This window comes from Nyctereutes procyonoides, unplaced genomic scaffold, assembly GCF_905146905.1.
Source record: "Nyctereutes procyonoides isolate TBG_1078 unplaced genomic scaffold, NYPRO_anot_genome, whole genome shotgun sequence".
NCBI classification, from domain to species: domain Eukaryota; kingdom Metazoa; phylum Chordata; class Mammalia; order Carnivora; family Canidae; genus Nyctereutes; species Nyctereutes procyonoides.
In genome coordinates this window covers 2,647,438-2,666,620 of record NW_026575030.1, presented here as the reverse complement: position 1 = coordinate 2,666,620, position 19,183 = coordinate 2,647,438, and the positions used below count along the sequence as shown (strand labels likewise).

At 39.2% G+C, this 19,183-nt stretch overlaps 1 protein-coding gene across 16 annotated transcripts in view; it reads right to left on the bottom strand.

The window, feature by feature from the left end:
• The window catches only part of NCKAP5 (NCK associated protein 5), a 947,559-nt gene that overhangs the window by 532,365 nt on the left and 396,011 nt on the right, over positions 1–19,183 (bottom strand). Inside the window, exon 2 of one of the 16 annotated variants that reach the window (XM_055316288.1) lies at positions 7,235–7,362. The exons of the other annotated variants lie outside the window; for them this stretch is intronic. The gene's annotated coding sequence lies outside the window, so the exon portion shown is untranslated. The remainder of the gene's footprint in view (positions 1–7,234; positions 7,363–19,183) is intronic. 16 annotated transcript variants of the gene reach the window in all.

Genomic DNA, 19,183 nt, shown 5'->3' with positions numbered 1-19,183 from the left:
ATCTGACTCTTGGGTCAGTTTTGCTATCCAAACCACAGCTAAGTAACTGAGTTAGTAAGACACAGGATGAAGGTATCGGATCCTGCCCATGATGCTTCTGGTTCTCAGATACCAAGGAAGGAAATCACTCCCACCCTTGCCAATGAAAGCTTATCATGTACTCTCTGCGAGAAAGAATTCAATTTCTGTTATCTTGAAGTTAGTTGGCTTAGTCAAGAGATGGGAAGTTTACTTACTTTATTCTCCCTGTGAAAAATGACACTTTAACTGTATTAGCACCTATTTTATCCCTTTATCCCTCTATCTCTGTTTTTAATACAGTATGTATGTGATTTTTATATCCTTTCCCAGGCTTTGGGTCTGAACAGTCTATGTGCTTGAGGCTGCTGGAGAGAAATAGAATTGGTTGAAAGAACTCAGTCCCATTCAGTAGACTAGAGCACCACTGTATAAAAGACAAAAAGCTTGAAATATCTACCAAGTATCACTGAAGTTCCATTAATTAAAAATAAATACTATATGATGTAAGAGTTTGTCAAGAACACTTAACATCAATTGAAACATACAAGCGGCAAGCCAGGTCCCTGCACGCTCTCAAGAGTCAAGAACTGAGGAAGTCTTGCTATTGAGCATGAGGCACCTCTCCGTGCACCCTAACTCGGTGGTATTTAAAGTGACCTAAACTTAGTCTGTTCCTCATCAAGCCTCCTTTTGTTGGGCCCATCAGTAAGGGTTCCCACTCTGGGCACTAGGGAAATGCCAGTGGGAACCAGAAAAAAGGCACAGGCCTGGACATCTATAAGAATTCTGGATAGAAGGCACAGGGCAAAAGAATTTGAGCATGACATCAAAGAATGAGTGGAAGAAGGAGGCAAAAAAGTTCAGTGATATAAATGTAAATTGCATAAACTGCACTGATACAATTTTCAAAAAAATACTAATCATTCCCAAATAGATTCTAAGCTATTTATTTATATATTTTATATATTTATGACACTATTTTATGTATATATAACTTAATGTATTTTTGTATGTATGTATATATTATAATTATGTATACTTTTTACATATTTTATAGCACTTTATATATTTAGGTATCTATACATATATAACACCAATATTTATATTAATCTTTATGTACATATAACACTAATTTGTATACATGTAACACTAATACTAAACTGTGTATTATACAGACATATGTGTGTATATGTATGACTACTATTTCCCCAAACCCATTTCCTCTTCTTCTAGACACAGAAATAAACTACATTTCCCTGACTCCTTCGCAGTTACGATTCTAGTCAATGAACTCTGAGTGCAATGATTTGTGCTGCCCGTGAGTTTGACCCAAAGTAACCTTTTACAGTTGGTTCCAAGCAGTTTCCTTTCTTGACATACTGGGATGAAGGGGACCCTAGAGAAATCTTGGAAACCACAATTTAAACACATTACAGCTTCCATTAGCCTGGTTTCTTGAGCAGCTGCATGGAGGATAGTTTCCCCCACTAAATTTGAACATACACCTAGTTCTATTATATAAACAGAAAACAGATTTATTAACTAAGCCACTGTACCTAGAGAAGGTATTTGTTATCACAGCCAAGCCTGGCCTCTCTGTTCCATAGAATTGTGAGTCCCTCACTTTTTGGTAAACAGTGAGATACAAAATTATCACATCATCAATTCTAACATGTTTCCAGCACCTCTTTCCTATCTCTCCTCTATTCCTGTGCTAGTCTCTTTCTCTCTTTGCATGTGGATGTGGTCAAATGAGTCAACAGAGAGGACAACCTTTATTTGAGCAGACTTCTGTCAGTATCAATCTAAGGGGTGGATACACAAGCATACGAGTGGGATCTGTGAGAGAAACTGGCCATCCTAACTCATCCAAATGTAGGCAGATGACAGTGCCATTATTCTGAATCCAAAGCCAAACAACATAGCCCACAAAGAAACACAGATAAAATACTGAGGGTAACAAAGAGAAAAGAGACATTAAAAAACTAAGACCAAAATGATTTGCAGCATTCTATCAGAAGATTGTGATTGTGAGTGTACCCTTTCTCAACGCTGAGGAGAGGAATGTAGAAGCATGTCTGCAGGTCCCAGCATCCCATGGGAACATGGGAACATGATTTGAGCATGGGTCTCAAGGGGGTTGAATTCTATGCCTAATTTCAAAGAAAGCATTAGATTGGCTGGAAAAAATAGAACACAGGGCACAATCTGGAAATCACAGCTCTGAGAATATAGTTAAAAGAAATCTTGTCCTTCCATCTAGTTAGTATCTCTACCATCCAGTCCTTACACTTGTCCAACCTTTAAAAAAAAAAAAAAAAACAAAAAACACCTTCCAGAAAAGACTCCAAAATCCTTCTAGGCAGCCCAACTGAGCATTCTCAAAAGCAAAACTTATTTATTTATTTATTTATTTATTTATTTATTTATTTATTTATTTATTTATTATTTCCAAATAAATCAGCTCTGCGGTCACTTCTCATCTATCTCTTTCTTCCCTAGACAAGTTTCCATGAAGGCATGTTTGATGACCTGTAGCACATTCCAGGTGTCAGAGATTGAGCTCCACTTCCAGTTCTTCCCCCACCCAACTGTATGGTTCCAGATGAATCACAGCCTCTCTCACTTTTCTCCTGACAAAGCAAGAGGAATGGGTAAGATGATCTCTAAGTCCCCTTTCCTCTCTATCAGTCTATATATTAGCTTGTAATTCATCTTCTATTCCAGGCTAATAACCACCTCCAATTTCCTTATTAAGTCCTTATGTTAGACATAAAATCCATAATGTAAAAACTAGTTTTAAAATGTCATTTTATAGTCAATCGTGCTGGATTCCCATAAATATGATTTTTTTTCATACCTGACAATCAAATCAGCCAAATGCATTTAACAAAATCCATTTAATATATCATGTGCTGGCATCTTCTAAATATGTTGCCTTATTATGTTTACCAGAAAGATTTTTTAATGACCAGCTGTCTCAAAATTAATTAATGATATAGCTCACACTATAAAGTTACAAGCCAAATCCCATTATAACTAATGTATTTTCAGTGTAGCTCAGATTGCAAAGGATGGTGAAACTCCAGCTGATGGCCCATTTATTTACAACAGTACGTGAATCGACAAATTTACAGAAGCACGAAATAAACCATTCTATTCTTAATGCATATTTTGAATAATATACTCTATGAAATACTCTAAGATAGAATTCTAGAAAATTAAAGAAATCTATTGAAACTTCATTTCTTCCTATATACTCTTAACTTTTTCAATTATATAACCAGACTATAGGAAATCAGAGTATCTAATTGTATCTAGTTACCAATTTTTCCTATCTGCAAAAATTCTCAAGCCATAGAATTATTGTATAGCCCTTTAGCTGATTTCCTTCAAACACCACCATTTTTCTTTGTACCCTGCTCCTTTTCCAAAAATCCAAAATGTTTTTGAAGGAAATTAGAGTGAAGTAAATAAAACTGAAACATCGCTTTGCCAACTTTTTTTTTTTTAAGTCAAAATCAGGTGTAATTGAAAGAGAATGATTATACACCTTGCTGGCACTTGTTCCATTTTTTAGAACAAATGTTCACACTCACCTAGGGGATGTTTCCATCTGCTTCTCTCATTTTGGTTTCCATGCATTACCTTTAAATTATTATACATAGATAAATTACCAGTATCTTACTATTTAAAAATAAATAACCCTGGCTTTATTTTTTTCAAATCATACTCTACCAAAAATGAGATCCACTCTTCTCAAATCAGATTTTAACAACTAATCTTTAACAGAAAAAAAGAGGTCTTACTACCATTTGGGAAAATATACATTTTATCATCATCCACAAGTATTAATTCCAGAGCTGTGTATTCTATAGTCACAAATTTAGCCGTGCAGATAAAATATCTATTCTTTGGAGCCTAAAATCCATATTTAATGTGTAAGTATATTTTGAAAAGATAGAAACCAATAAAATAATAGGGCAAAAACATTAAATAGATATACAGGTAGATAGTACAGTACAATTGGACATCAAGTCATGCATTTGTGACTCAGGCTGCGACAAAAGCGATGTGGGAAAAAAAAAAAAAAAAAAAGACCACACCATGCCCTGGTAAAAAGCAAAAGCTTCAGTACAGCATCCATACACTTTGCCCTCCCCATGCCTCACCTCTGACGCCCCCAGAGTAACTGCATAACTGATTTATTTTTGATCCAGATGGTTGGCGTCCTGGTAGACAGACTTAAAATGCTGACTGTGTCTTGGGCATGCTTATTCAGTAAGTCTTGAAAGCCATTATTCACTAATTTCATGTGGAAATGAAATTTCAGCTTCCCATTGTGTACAAATAACTTGGCCACTTACACCACATACAAAAAGTGCTTTTTGCCAGGCAGGAGTGGACGGCTGGAATGCAAAAGCTTTCCTGTGTGCTTCCCTGGCTCAGGCCCAAGCTGGCATATGGTGGTCCCACCAACCACCTCCATATAGAATACTAGGTGAATGCTTTAAGCAAGCCCTGATAATGTGATTTACAAAGCCCACACTGGACGGCTGCTGTTTGCTTCTATTTTCATTCAGGTTAGAAGATTAATCTTATTTCAAATAAAGGCATTTGATAACATTTTGTGCCCTTGCATCCATCCTCCCAACATGACGAGCTACTAAAATTCTGGTGTATATAGAAATATTCATGAGTTTCTAAGCTTTATTATTTTATCAGTTTCTTATTCTAGAATGTAATTCTCAACATAGGCTTCACTTTCTATTTCAAGACTGGGACTAGAGAGCAAAGAAGGGGGTTTTCAGAGGTAAGTTAGAGGTTCGGTAAACTTGTGTGCTTTGCTTTGGTGTAACATTTCCATGCTGTGCTTACAAACAACTATTGTTTTTTTCGGGAATTTCATTCCAGAAATTGTTTGCTTTCAAATACCAAAGAACTCTCTTCCATTCCCTCTTTGGGGTTTTATTTCAGAATCAGCAATGCTACCCAGCAGTAATAAATAAAAATTCACATTTTGATACACATTAACATTTCACACTGTAGCTGGGGAGCTCAAAGTTATTTTACAAACACTGCCAAAATCACTGGTGATTTTTAGCCCTGAAATCTGACTTTCAGATCTTCCTAAGAAGATTTATTTCGGTCATGTTTGCAAAATACAATGTGTATTTATAAATTCAGGCATTTATCTAGGACTCAGCAATGGATGCAACAAGTCATATCCCTGGATTGGAGAGGTTCCCAGGGACATGAGCTATGCCCAACTATTGTGATCCTTTCTCTCCTCTTCTGAGGCGTATATGGCTTTTTCTCATCTCCTACTTTTATCTGCCCTACCATATAGCTCTCTCCCCCTCCATATCCACAGAAGGCTAAAGACCTTCCTTCTCTCAGATATCCCAGGAATGTGTTTTTGTCCATTGGACTTCCCTAGGCTTTCCTGGTATATAACTGAATTTCAGGATGAGATGAGTGATATAGATTATGAGGGTATTTAGGACAATAAAAGTAAACATGGTCAAGACAAAAGAGCTCAATCTCTATTCTGAGGTACTCATCTAATTTCTGAAAATAACCAATGCTGTCAGAATCAACTTGGAAAATACCATTTTCTTTTCCTTTTTTTTTTTAACAATAAAAACAGCTGAAGGTGCATTCAGAAAAATCCAACTCTTGACTTATTCCTGATATCACAACCTACTGAAAGAAAGGGAGATGGCCTATATAAAGAAAAAAGTAAACATGATTTAAAAACAAGGAACTGGGGATCCCTGGGTGGCTCAGTGGTTTAGCGCTGCCCTGGGGCCCCAGGTGTGATCCTGGAGTCCCGGGATCGAGTCCCACATCGGGCTCCCTGCATGGAGCCTGCTTCTCCCTCTGCCTGTATCTCTGCCTCTCTCTCTTTCTCTCTCTCTCTCTGTGTCTCTCATGAATAAATAAATAAAATCTTAAAACAAAACAAGGAACTGGCTCAAGCATGGAGGTGACATCTAGAGACAGAGAGCCATCGTTTCAGAATTCCTAGAAGGGGCTTCAAAGAGTAACTAGGTGGTAATGATGAGGAAGGTATTTGCCTTAAAGCTGTATTTACAGAGCCAACTCACACGTACAATTGGACTATAGGTTTACTAAGTGTGGCTGGAGCAGATGGACAATGCAGATGCTACTATTAACTCTTACAGTGCAAACATCGTTATAATAGTGGAAAGACCATAATTACTATATGCACTATCAGTCAGACCCTTCTAAGAAGTCAGCTTTTATGTATCAGCTTTATCCTATTTATTTATTTATTTATTTATTTATTTATTTATTTATTTTTATATCTATCAGCATTAAAAGAAATATAAATAATCTGGAAAAATTTTTGGAACACAATAATGGCACCCATAAATTCCACAACTCTAAAGCTGTGAGACATACAAACATTAAAGTAAAAATGAATGTCTATTCCTTCATCTCTAGTACCTTGCAGGTCATTACTGGGAAGATTTTTTTTTAATAGAAGGCGTATATGATACAGTACGTGGTACAAAAGATCAGTGCATCATTGGCACAAATATTACATGACTGTAAAGCTAGAGTAACATGATATTCTTCAGTGTATAGTTATGTCCCAAAATAAAATACAAAAGTATGTCATAATAATGTTTCATTTAGATTTTAAGCATATATTGTTTTGGGCTGACCTTTTCATAAAGAAAGTCAAAAGCAATCACTTTTAGGATCCTTCGAGAAATCATTCTTCGTTCCCATCTTTAAAAAAGGTCAGGAGCAATAAAGCCTGGATTCATCTATAATTTAAGAGCAGCCTCGTTTTTTAAATTATGAAAAAGAATCTCAATTGGTAGAAAGCTGCTCAACAAAGTGGTACCTGGAGAGAACCTTTCCCAAAAGTCTGTTTTGAACAGAAAGGCAGCTCCAGTCAAATCTGGGATATGTGACAGGGTTCTCACAACAAAGCAGGTCTGCTTCTAACAGACACTAGATTGAAGCATTACATAGCATTTCACAGAATGAAATGGAATAACTAGGCTCCTGAAAAATACTTGCCTTGGTAGTTACCACAAAGCAGTAAAGGTAGCAAGAGAAAAAATGCTGTGACAGCATTTTCTTTTGATTCAGCCCAGTAGCTATGGAAACTATCTTTTAAAGACCAACTGGTTGTTCTTTCCTGAAAACCATATGAAATAAAACTATGTCTTACCTTTATGGATTCCATGGTTGGAGGCTTCATTTTTCAACACATTCAACTTATGTGTTTAAGTCAACTTAAAGCTCGCTTTAGCTTTAGCTCAGGTATGTGCAAGCTGACGCTATCATATTTGATTGATACTGTGGATTTAAATTAGAAAACCCATGAAAGCGTTTCTATATAAAGCTGCAAGGAGTCATAATGCCCAAACAACGAGAAGTAAACATTTGTTAAATCTGCTGGATGTGATCCAAGAGCTACAATTTGCTTCTTTCTATTTCTCTGTCTCTCCTCTTCTCTGAGGTAAGAATGCATGCGAATTCCCATCACTTGCCATGTCATCGGCCCAAGTGTTTTCTTTTCTGTGTCTGTACATACACCACAGGTGATGAGTGGCCATTCAGGGCCAAGAGTTTCCTCCTAGTCAAGACTTTTCTTTTGTGCTTCCTTTAATAGGAAAATGGTAGACATGTTAAAAAATAAAGCAAGTCTATGGTCTCATTTTTTTTTGGCCTACATGAATTCTAACCATAATCTACTCAAAATGGAACTTTGTTCAGAAATCTCTTTCTAGACTTATTCACTTCAAGTTTTTGAGGTTTACCACTTTATATCCTTGATTCTATTTATATTTTCTTGTGAAACAGTTTGATAAAGATGGATATTCTTTGTGCTCATTTTCCTAACTCTAAATACCACCTTAATTCATCTTCATTGTGTCTTACTCTCCTCAATCAAGTCCCCTCAGAATCTATTTTTTCTGTTTACAATCTTCTCTCTTCAAAAACCAAAAACTCCAATTCTGGAACTTGCAAAATTGTAATTGAGTAACTATTACCTTGCAGCATGCATGACTTTTTCTGATAGAATTTGTCAATATCATCTTTCTCTTTAACCTCCGAACAAGCTTATAAATTGGATCACAGCCTATTTATAAAACTTTATTTTGCTCATGGTTAGCATGACACTTAACAAATTAAAGGATGTATATGATACCACAGACAATTCTAAAGAATGACAAAGCTATTATGAAGCTAGAAAATTGAGATTGTATGTTTGAAGCATCTGACTTTGGCTCAGAGGAGTCTCTGGATGGAGTCCACCTTTGGACTTCTCACTCAGTGGGTAGTCTGCTTTTCCTTCTCCCTCTCCCACTGCATCTCCCCTCATTTCTGCTTTCTCTTTCTCTCCCTCTCTCAAAGAAATAAATAAAATATTTAAAATATTTTTTTCATTCAACTACATTTATTGCAATGTTCTAGAAACCTTTTTTTTTTTAATTGTGGGTCACACTATATCAGTGAGGAGTAAAATCATTCTACTGCCATCATTTTGTTATAACCAATAGTCTGTAAAAATGAGATAGACTAGCAAACATCATAGCACTACACAAATCCTTACCAAGAATGTACATATTGCAACTGATCCTTCAGCCAGCTGCCAGGACCAGTAGATGAGACATGACGGAGGTAAAGGGAGCAATATTTGTAATGACTAACTCATCAAGCTTACCTGCATTTCATTTTGTGGCATAGCATTGTTTCATTAAGCTTTTGTGTGTATTTACGTGTAAATGGATACTGAGTTCAAACATAAAACATATTTCTTATTGTGGTTTGAAGTAAAAGAAGTTGGAAAAATACTCCTCTATAATTGTTCTCTAGAATGCATTTGAACAAGGAAACGCTTGAATGTGTGCCAAAGAACATATAAATGATGAAGAGATATGTAGTAAATGAGCAGTCACAGCATTGCGTCTAGCGTAAGTCTATCTTAAGAGCCTAGATTAAGATGACATTCAGACTCTCTCCAGTTTCTGTTTAAGCCTTAAGATTATTTACTATTCTTGGAATGTCCTGCTTCTTGGGAGTTCTTCAATTCAGCACTCCTTTCAACAATATCAAATGAGGCTGGAATTTAATCATGTCCTACATTCATTGCTTCCCACTTGCTCTAGATCACAAATGTTGAGACCTTGCAAATACAATCATTGACATCCCATGTATTATTTAACTGAATGTCAGTTCGTATTTTTAAACTGCATTCCATTTGGAAACACCTAATATACATGGCCCTGCCTATGATGGGTCAAATACTTTGCAATTTCGGGCAGGATTGTGAGTTGTCTTCCCTTAAACTATCTTGATAGTTGTCATGTTCTACAACATTTTCACTCTACAAATCTAGCTTCAGGGAGTCTAATGACTATTTGATGAGAGAGCCATTAATGATGTTGATATTAAAGACTCTGACAAATGTTAAAAATAATTTTTTACATAGAGCAAACTTATTCTACATTAATTTCCTACCCTCTCAAAATTCTGCAGCATCCAATTAAATTCACATAAAAATTTCCCAATCCTTCAAATTTTACAGCATTATATTAAAAACCCCCAAGCAGCCTCCACCCAAGCACCCATCCTCATCACTTTAAATTAAAAGGGAAACTCACTAGGAATCCAAGGTCTTATGCAGTAAAAGCATTCCAATCAGCTACACAAAGTGTTTATTGTGGGACAACATGTATGAATAGTTAAAGATCCACTTTAATATATGATTACATGTTTTCTTTATAGAAGCTTATACTGGGAGAAGAGAAGGCCTTCAATTAATTCTGAAACCTGGAGACCTGGAAGTAGGCAGTCATGGACTATCTCAAGTGCATATTCACTTCCTCTTCTGTACAGATCTATCTTTCCCCCATGTCCTATGGTTTCGTAATTATTTTCCCTTCACATTTTATTTTCTGCTGAGGTGGCTTAAAGTCATGTTTGTCTCCTGTGACTTGTTCCAGAATTACACTGAAATACTTTTAAAGATGTTGCTATTTTAGGAAAAAGGAACTGCAACTCTTTAAAGTCCTTTCATGCTATCTGCAGCTTCTCTGCCAGCCGTGAGTTGATTGCTTCCTAATTGGCCCATCACCTTACTGATGAAGTGTCCCAAGCAGTTTGGGAATTTATCCCCAAAAGCTGCACAGATATTCTAGATAAAGTTACTCTTACTGCCTTGTTAGAAAACACGCTCAGTGCGAAAAGGAAAGCAGTAATGAACTCGTCAGCAACTTGGGCAGTTGCTTTCATATCAGGCATGTACATGACCTCTTCTAATGTCATTAAGCCATTTTCAGAAAAGGGTGGAATTATAAGGTGTTACTGACCAAGAGGGTGAGTTGATCTGCATTGCTTTTCTTTGAGACTATCTATTCCTAAGTCTACATGCAATTGCACAGGGTCAGTACATGTCTTACTTCCCTCAAAGAGAATTTCTCTTTTGTCCTCTTCCTTAAACAAAACCACATAGGGCTCCACAAAACTAAAAGCAACTTGCTGTTTCTGGATGGACACAGGGGGCATGTGTCCTAACTCCACACTCCCCTCCCATGGCCTTCCTGTACAGTACGTGGGTCAGTGACACATGAGACAGTCTCAGAGGGGGAACTCTGGGACGCTGGAAAAAAGGCAGGAATGGAACCAAGAGCCCTGGTTTCTAGTCCAAATTCTGATACCAACTTGTCATGTGTGACTGGTCAACACATCTGAACATTTTATGCTTTTGTTTTCTATTTTATAAAACACAGAGGAAAGATTAGATAATGGATGCACAGCACTGTAGCTTTTAAATCCTGTTTTATCTTTAGTTGAATAGTTGACATGTTTGCAATGGTGTCCTTTACAAAGACTGACTCAGCACAGGCACATGTCAAACCCTACACTGTTCCTGTTTATTCATATACTATGTCAACAGACCCAACCCTAGGGTCCTTGGGAAAATCTATTTCTTACTTCCTAAATTCCAATTTATACCTTCCCAGTTACAAGAGAAATAATCCTCTCCTCTCTACTAAGTTTTAGATTTGAACTACTCTGGGATGTTTCTCAGTCTCTTACTTTCTTATTTTTTTTTTCCTTCCTTAGAGTCTGTCAAATTCATTGTCCTGGACTAGGGATGTTCCTTTAGTCACCCTCGGTTCCCCAGCCCACAATGTATATCACATCCCTGATGCCTTCCTACCCCATTTAGGCATCTGTGGTTAGCAAAATAATACACTCCTCCCCCTACCAAAAAAAAAATAAATAAATGTCTACATTCTAATCATCAAATCTATGGATTTGCTAACTTAAATGGAAAAAGAGACTTCGCAGGTGTGATTGAGTTATGTGTCTTGAGGCGGGTTATGTGTCTTGATTATGTGGTGGGCTCCATGTAGTTATAGGGGTCCTTTTTAAAATGGATGCTGAAGAGTCAGAGTCACAAAAGGAAATGTGACAATAGAACCAGACATCATTGTGATCCCATTGCTGGAAAGGAGTCACAATCCAAGGAATGTGAGTAGCCTTTAGAAGATGGAAAGGTAAGGACTAGATTTTCCGCCAGCACCTCCAAAAGGAACACAGCCCTGCCAATAACTTGATTTTGGGACTTCTGACCTCCAGAATTATAGGATAATATATTTGAATTGTTTTAAGCCATTCAGTTTCTCATAAGCTGCTATAGCAGCAATAGGAAAATACAGGACTAATTATTAAACTATCTTTGAATACCCCAAAGGGAAAGAAACCAAATTCCCCATCATATACTGTACCTCTATCAGTTCTAGTCATGGCTCTGCTACAGAAGTTAATATATCTAACACCTTTATATTCACAACTCTTGTGTAGAAAACATCAACACAGATATCCACATGGAATACACAGAAATGGTAAGGAACTTTATCACCAACCTGAAAATGTAACTGTCAGACAAAGGTCCCAAATGGACAGATAAAGTACTTAATGAGTTTGTTCCAGAGAGATATCTCCTTAAATGCTATGCCCAAGTCAACCCTAGTCCTGGCCCTTGTGATCCCTTCACCATTCCATATCTCTGAGAGCACACTAGTAGCAAATTTCTCTGAAGTGGGCAAGTAAGCTCTGGGCAACTGCAACCTGGCCAAGCAAGGGTGTTTCATGGATTTCTAGACGTAGTCATGTCCCATGGCACCTGGCCTAGGAGTCCTCAGTGGTTGAGTGTCTGCCTTCGGCCCAGGGTATGATCCTGGAGTCCCAGGATTGAGTCCCACATCGGGCTCCCTGCATGGAGCCTGCTTCTCCCTCTGCCTGTGTCTCTGCCTGTGTGTGTGTGTGTGTATGTGTGTATGTGTTTCATGAATGAATAAATCAAATCTTTAAAAAAAAAAAAACAAAAAAACAATAGCCAAACTGTGGAAGGAGCCTCGGTGTCCATCGAAAGATGAATGGATAAAGAAGATGTGGTTTATGTATACAATGGAATATTACTCAGCCATTAGAAACGACAAATACCCACCATTTGCTTCAACGTGGATGGAACTGGAGGGTATTATGCTGAGTGAAGTAAGTCAATCGGAGAAGGACAAACAGTGTATGTTCTCATTCATTTGGGGAATATAAATAATAGTGAAAGGGAATATAAGGGAAGGGAGAAGAAATGTGTGAGAAATATCAGAAAGGGAGACAGAACATAAAGACTCCTAACTCTGGGAAACGAACTAGGGGTGGTGGAGGGAGAGGAGGGCGGGGGGTGTGGGTGAATGGGTGACAGGCACTGAGGGGGGCACTTGACGGGATGAGCACTGGGTGTTATTCTGTATGTTGATAAATTGAACACCAATAAAAAATAAATTTATTTAAAAAAAAAAAACTATCCTCTTCAGTCAATGAGGCCACGTGGATGACTGAAGTTGAGTGGCATGCAGGCAGAGGTCCTGGTACAGACTTCAGGGATCACTGAAATCTGTGTCCAGTCTTGCTAAAAGAGGAACTTCATCTGCCCACCAGCAAGCCCTTGCTAAGCACTGACTCTGCATCCTATACCATGTTCCTTACTCTGTGGGAGCAACACTACCAGGAAATCTTTAGCCTGACATAACACTCTGCTAGATAGAGCCCATATTAAAAGAGCCTGCTGGCCTACACCTCTTACTTTAGCACCAGAACAGCCTAACCCATCATAAATATGTTCCTCCTTCTATTTGTCATGCCTTTTCTGGTTACCATTATGCCTCACCTTACAGCACATTTCTTAGAGCACTCCCCTGGCTAACATTGATGTACTCCGGCTGACACCATCTCTCTAGGTCACAAAAACTCTGTGTTAGGGCAGATAATGTCCCCCAACTCCAACAAAATGTCCCTAGCCTAGCCCCTAAAACCCATGAAAATCTTACATGGCAAAGGAACCTTGAAGATACAATTAAGTTATGGGTTTTGAGATGGGGAGATGATCCTGGGTTATGCTGGTGGCCCTCATTTTATCACAAGAGACCTTATAATAAGAAGAAGGCAAGAAGATCACTGTCATAGGAGGAGATACGAAAATAGAAGAGGAGGTCAAAATGCTTTAATTGCTGGAAGGAGACCAGGAGTCAAGGAATGCAGGCAGTTTCTGGAAGCTGGAAAAGACAAGGAAATAGATTTTCCTCAAGACTCTCCAGAAGGAACACAGTTCTTCCAACACCTTGATTTTAAAACTGTAAAATCCATTTCAGACTACTGACTTCCAGAACTATAAGACAATCCATTTGTGTTGCTGTAAGCTACTAAATTTGTGGTAATTTGTTATAGCAGCCATAGAAAACCAATATAACCCTCCAAGATTCCTCTGGGTACCACCATCTCTAGCCTGAACTGATCCTGGGACCTTTCTTCCTTTGCTCCTTCAATTAAATAACAACACAGACACAGTCTCTATGCTTATGAAGCTGACTATGTGACCTCAAATCAACTACAGTGGATGTTATGAGAGCTACAGAGAAGGCATGTGATGTCTGCTCTGGACCTAATGTTTGTGTCCCAAAATTTTCATATGTTGAAGCCCTAATGCCCCAAGTGAAGGTATCTGGTGGTGGGACCTTTGAGAAATAATGAAACATGAACGTGGAGCCCTCATGAATGGGATTAGCACCCTTATAAAAAGACAGGACAAGAAGGCAGCAGTCTGTAGACTAGGAAGATGTCCCTCACCAGGCACCAAATTGGTCATCAGCACCTTGATTTTGAACTTCTAACTTCTAGAACCGTGAGAAATAAATGTCTGTTGTCTGTGATAATCGTTATAGTGGCCCAAGCTGACAGGATAATGCATATGGTGGGGAGGTCTGAGAGGGCCCTGATCTAGTCTGTGGAGGCAGGAAGTTTTAAACTAAGACCTAAAGACAAGGGTTAGCTGGAGAAGGGAGACAGCCAGCCAGCAGTGTGCTTTCACAAGCAGAGGAAAGAGGGCAGGTGCAAAGGGAAGCCAAAGGAGAAGGCAGGGCCAATCAGGCCCAACTCTTCTCTTCACCCACAGCAAAGAGAGATTTGGGGTTTGGGTTTTTTTGTTTTGTTTTGTTTTGTTTGTTTGAATTTGTTTTACTTCAACCTAAAGAGAGAGGTTTTAATGAGAGGAATGACAGGATATCTGCAAACATCAGTTCCTAAGAGGACATCAGGGAATAGACTCCAGAACGCAAGGGAAAACACTGGCTTCAAGCCTTTGAGGTGTTGATGAAACGTGCAAATATTTCCTACAAGGGAGTATCTATTAATCCACAGCTATGTGATAAACCCTCCACAGAAACAACTCAGCCCCTCCTGAGCTGATCAGTGAGCAGTGCCTCAAGGAAGTAGGACAGACAGAGAATCATGCCATGGAGAATGGCGAAAGCGTGTCGCCAGGATGGGCCCTGGGAAGCCAAGCCCTGGCAGGACCTTAACCTGGGGTGGGCCAGATGGCGAGCAGCCTAGGCCCCAAATGAGTGGGGACAGGCAGAGCAGGACCACCCACCTCAGCCACTTCGACATTTCACCCCTGGCCCGAACCCTGCATGGCTGGGACTTCTCTCTAGCCTGGCACACACCACGGGAGTGGGCGTGATGTGATGCTTTCCTTGGCTGAGTTCATGGTCTCGTAGCCGAGATGAACCTGGGCACAAGCCACTCTTTAAGGGTGTTAAAACTGTGCCATGCACGCTTTCTGAAACTTCAAGGGGAAGCAGAGGATGAGGCCGTCTGCTCCTGAGGCAAGGTCTGCCCTCCTGGGTCTCTTGCTGCCTGCTAATTTCTCGGTGGAACAGAACCCACGCTGGGAACAAATTCGCTCAGATTTATTCCTATTAAACTTGAAAACAAATATCTGCTGCTAGTCCTAGACAGAGCAACAGAACAGAAAAGAGATAAATATATGTATTTTTACCCAGACCCTAAAACTACCATTAAGCTCCCAAAGAGGTCAGTCCTTTCCTCATTTGGTGACATGGCTCTGCCATCAGTAGTCATGGGGTTCCTAAGGAGGACAGCTACACTAAACACAACATCCAATACATCGCAGGTACCCCCCCATAAAAGCATGTAAAAGCACATAAGGCATCATATCCAACTACTAAAGCACAAGTTTGCTACCTAATAAGAATTTAGGTGTGCAGTTTAGAAAATGCAAATAAAATCAGTGCATCTAAAGAAACACGAACTCCTAACATTTACTTTTAGAAACTTTTTCCTTTTACTAGCAATGAAGATAAGACATGATACAAAAGCCCAATTTTTGCTCCATGAAAAATCCACTCCGTTTGGTTTTTTTGACTGGTTCTCTGAACTGGAGGTATTTAGATGCTCAAACTGTAAGAAAGTGTCTGCATGTTTGGCCTTGACCATAACCCAACAAAATTGTTATTTTAATTTCCTTAGGAAAAAAATATTTCACAGACCTTGTGTTCAAGAACTGGAATGGCATAATGTACAAAGCAAAGAAGTTAGCTGCAGTGGGTTAATAATGTCTCTCCAATACCTGAAGCATCATTATTCACAAGACGATGACAGTCTAATCCCCACATCTGTTGATTAAACAAACACGAGAACAGAAGCTGGGTTTTCAGGCTGGAGAGATGTTTATTAGTAATGAGGAGAGAGTTCCTGGCAGTAAAGGTTCCTGAAAAAAGTTATAAAATCATTTTTCCAAGGAAGGAGGAATGCCTTTCCAAAAAGGAGGCATAAATGCCTATGCTCCTGTCAGTTTTGATGGAACCATGCCTAGAAGCAATTGAAGAGAGGGAGACTCTGTAAGCTTCCACTCTCAGCTCATGGCTCTTTTTGTAGTCGTAGCCAAGCAGACAAAAGCATAACCTTTCAATAATGTCACAACTCAAAGACATCTCATCACTGGCTGATGCTAGGTCCTCTCTGCACCAACAGACACCATCAGATCAGACCATGAGAGGGCTGTGAGCAGAGCACTGCTACCATGTGAAGGTAACTTTTAAACTACAAGGACACATTTCTTCTACCCTGACATTGATTCAGACAAAGGAAGGTGTACCAACATTCTCTGGCATCCTTGACGGGGTGGACTTAGTCATCTCCTTGATGGACCAGAGGTTTCTGAGGCCAGAGTCAGGCTGTCCAGGAGCATCACTAAATGGAGACTGTGTCTCTTCCACATGCCAACCGAAAAGAGAGTCCAGAAGTCTTTTAAAGTCCTAGTGCATGATGCCTACAAATGTATTGGGACTGACTTGCTGCTGGTAGAACTCACTGCAGTGTCCAGAATAACCTTCAGAAGCAGCCATTTACAAAGGCAAACCACAATCCTTCCTAATAAGCAGGTAGCAGCCCTGGGCTGGATCTGCAGACTACAACTTTGTTGACAAAGGTAAAGACTTTGGGGATCCCTGGGTGGCGCAGCGGTTTGGCACCTACCTTTGGCCCAGGGCGCGATCCTGGAGACCCGGGATCGAATCCCACGTCGGGCTCCCGGTGCATGGAGCTTGCTTCTCCCTCTGCCTGTGTCTCTGCCCCTCTCTCTCTCTCTCTCTCTCTCTCTCTCTCTCTGTATGACTATCATAAATAAATAATAATAAAAGGTAAAGACTTTGCCAGCTGCATTCTGGACACAGGGTCCATTCACAATCCTCAGCCCTAACAGAATCACCGATTCTGTGTTTCAGGGTAAAGATGCCAACCTTTCTAAAGCTGCCTCTCTCTGAAGTGGGCAACCGTAATGTTATTCATGATGCAAAAATCAGTCAAGCCACCCCCAACTTTATCCACTCATTTGTGATGACACAAAGTACACTGATAAAACAACAACAACAACAAAGTACACAGATAATGCTTAATGCCTTTCACAATAGAATCTGTGTTCATCTCTGTTGCTGAGAAAGCAGATTCCTTAAGAAATACAAGAAGGAGGAAAAGAGAACAGATGTCTTGAACACCTACTATATGCCAGGCACTCCGCTGGACTTTCCATAATCTACTTCTTTTAACATTGGTGACAAACCTACAAAGTGGTTAAGGCAAGTATTATACTTCCTCTTTCCATGGAAGAGATAGTATATCCCACAAATTAAAACAAATGAACACTGTAGACTAGGGAAGTGAAAGCCTGTAGTTCACAAAGTAGAAAGCTGTGAAATTAGAAAACATAATGTGAGCTCATGTCCAATGTAGCACCCCAATCTTTTCAATACCGTCTGCTCATTAGAACCCCTTGCCACTCAAACCTCCTACCACAACTGTACCCTGCCCCCATTTCACTGCTCTGATCCCTCAAATGGAAGCAAGATGGGGAGGCAATTGTGCCTGTTGCAGAAGCCCAATAGGCTTGGAACTCTATTTCTGCCTTTTCAAGCTTTGTGCCATTGGGAAGGTCATCTAAGTTCACAGTCCCCATTTCTTTATTTATAAAATGGGGATATAGCACAAATCCATGTATACTACAGTGAGGAAAAAAGGGGGAAATACATGCAAAAGTGGCTTAAAAGTAAAAATTCAGATGTGATTTGGTACTATCACAAAATCTCTCCCAGACACATTCTATCATTTCCTCTACCACATGTACCTCACGGTGACAAGCTTGACTTGCACATGTTCTTTAGAAGAGCAAACAAACTATCTGCCTTCCATTAATTCCCAGAGAAATAAAGAGAGAGACAGAAATCTGCTCACGGTCAGGTTAGTGTTATCATATCCATGGTCCCACTGCAAAAGTCTGGGGAAGATATCACTAAAACTTTTAGATGATGAGGAGGACTCTGATAGTCTGTCTCTAAAGACAGCCCACCAATGACCCATACTTCTAGGTATTCATGTCCTCGTTTAATCCCCTGCCTCACTGAAAATAACTTGGTCTTGTGAATCATTATAACCCATAGAACATGGCATAAGTAACATCCTGCCACCTCCAGGACTTAGCCTTAAGGAAATCTAGAAGGTTCTGTTTTTGCCCTGAGTCACCATTTAAGAAGTCCCTCTAAAGAGACCAGATGGAAAAATCACATGGAATGAGACCAACTCAGCCACATCTGCAAGCCAGTGGAGCCTGGACTTCCAGCTATTCCCACCAAAGCCCCAGACATGTGTGTCAGCCATCTCGTTCCACCCCCCCCCCCAGGTGACTCTAGCTCCAGCCAACAACACGAGAAAAAACCCAGCTAAGCCAAATAAACTCACAGACCTATGAGACAGAATACAAATGGTAATTGTTTTAACTCTATCTTTGGGTATTATTTATTATAGAGTAATAGAGAATAGTAACAATGAGAAGGATGAGGAGAGCTATCACCATTTGAATCTTCACTATATTCCTCATCCTCCACATACATCACCTAAATTAATATTCACTACTATAGTTTGAGGAAGGCATGAGGACACCAATTTATACATGAGGTTGAGTGAGGTTAACTAAATTATCCAAGGCCAGGTAGAGATAGATTTGAAATCCAGTTGTCAGTACTGAAGTAATTTTCTTAATAACTGTGTTAAATTTCTTACAAAACATATCACATAATTACTAGTTTGTATTAAAGAGTCAGAGGATTGGGTTGAACAAAAATATTGTTAATTATCAGACACCTATTTTAAATAATATAAACAGAAGCCATGTGTTACAGTGAAAATAGCTTTAAAGAAAAGATTTTATTTATTTATTCATAAAAGACAGAGAGAGAGGCAGAGGCATAGGCAG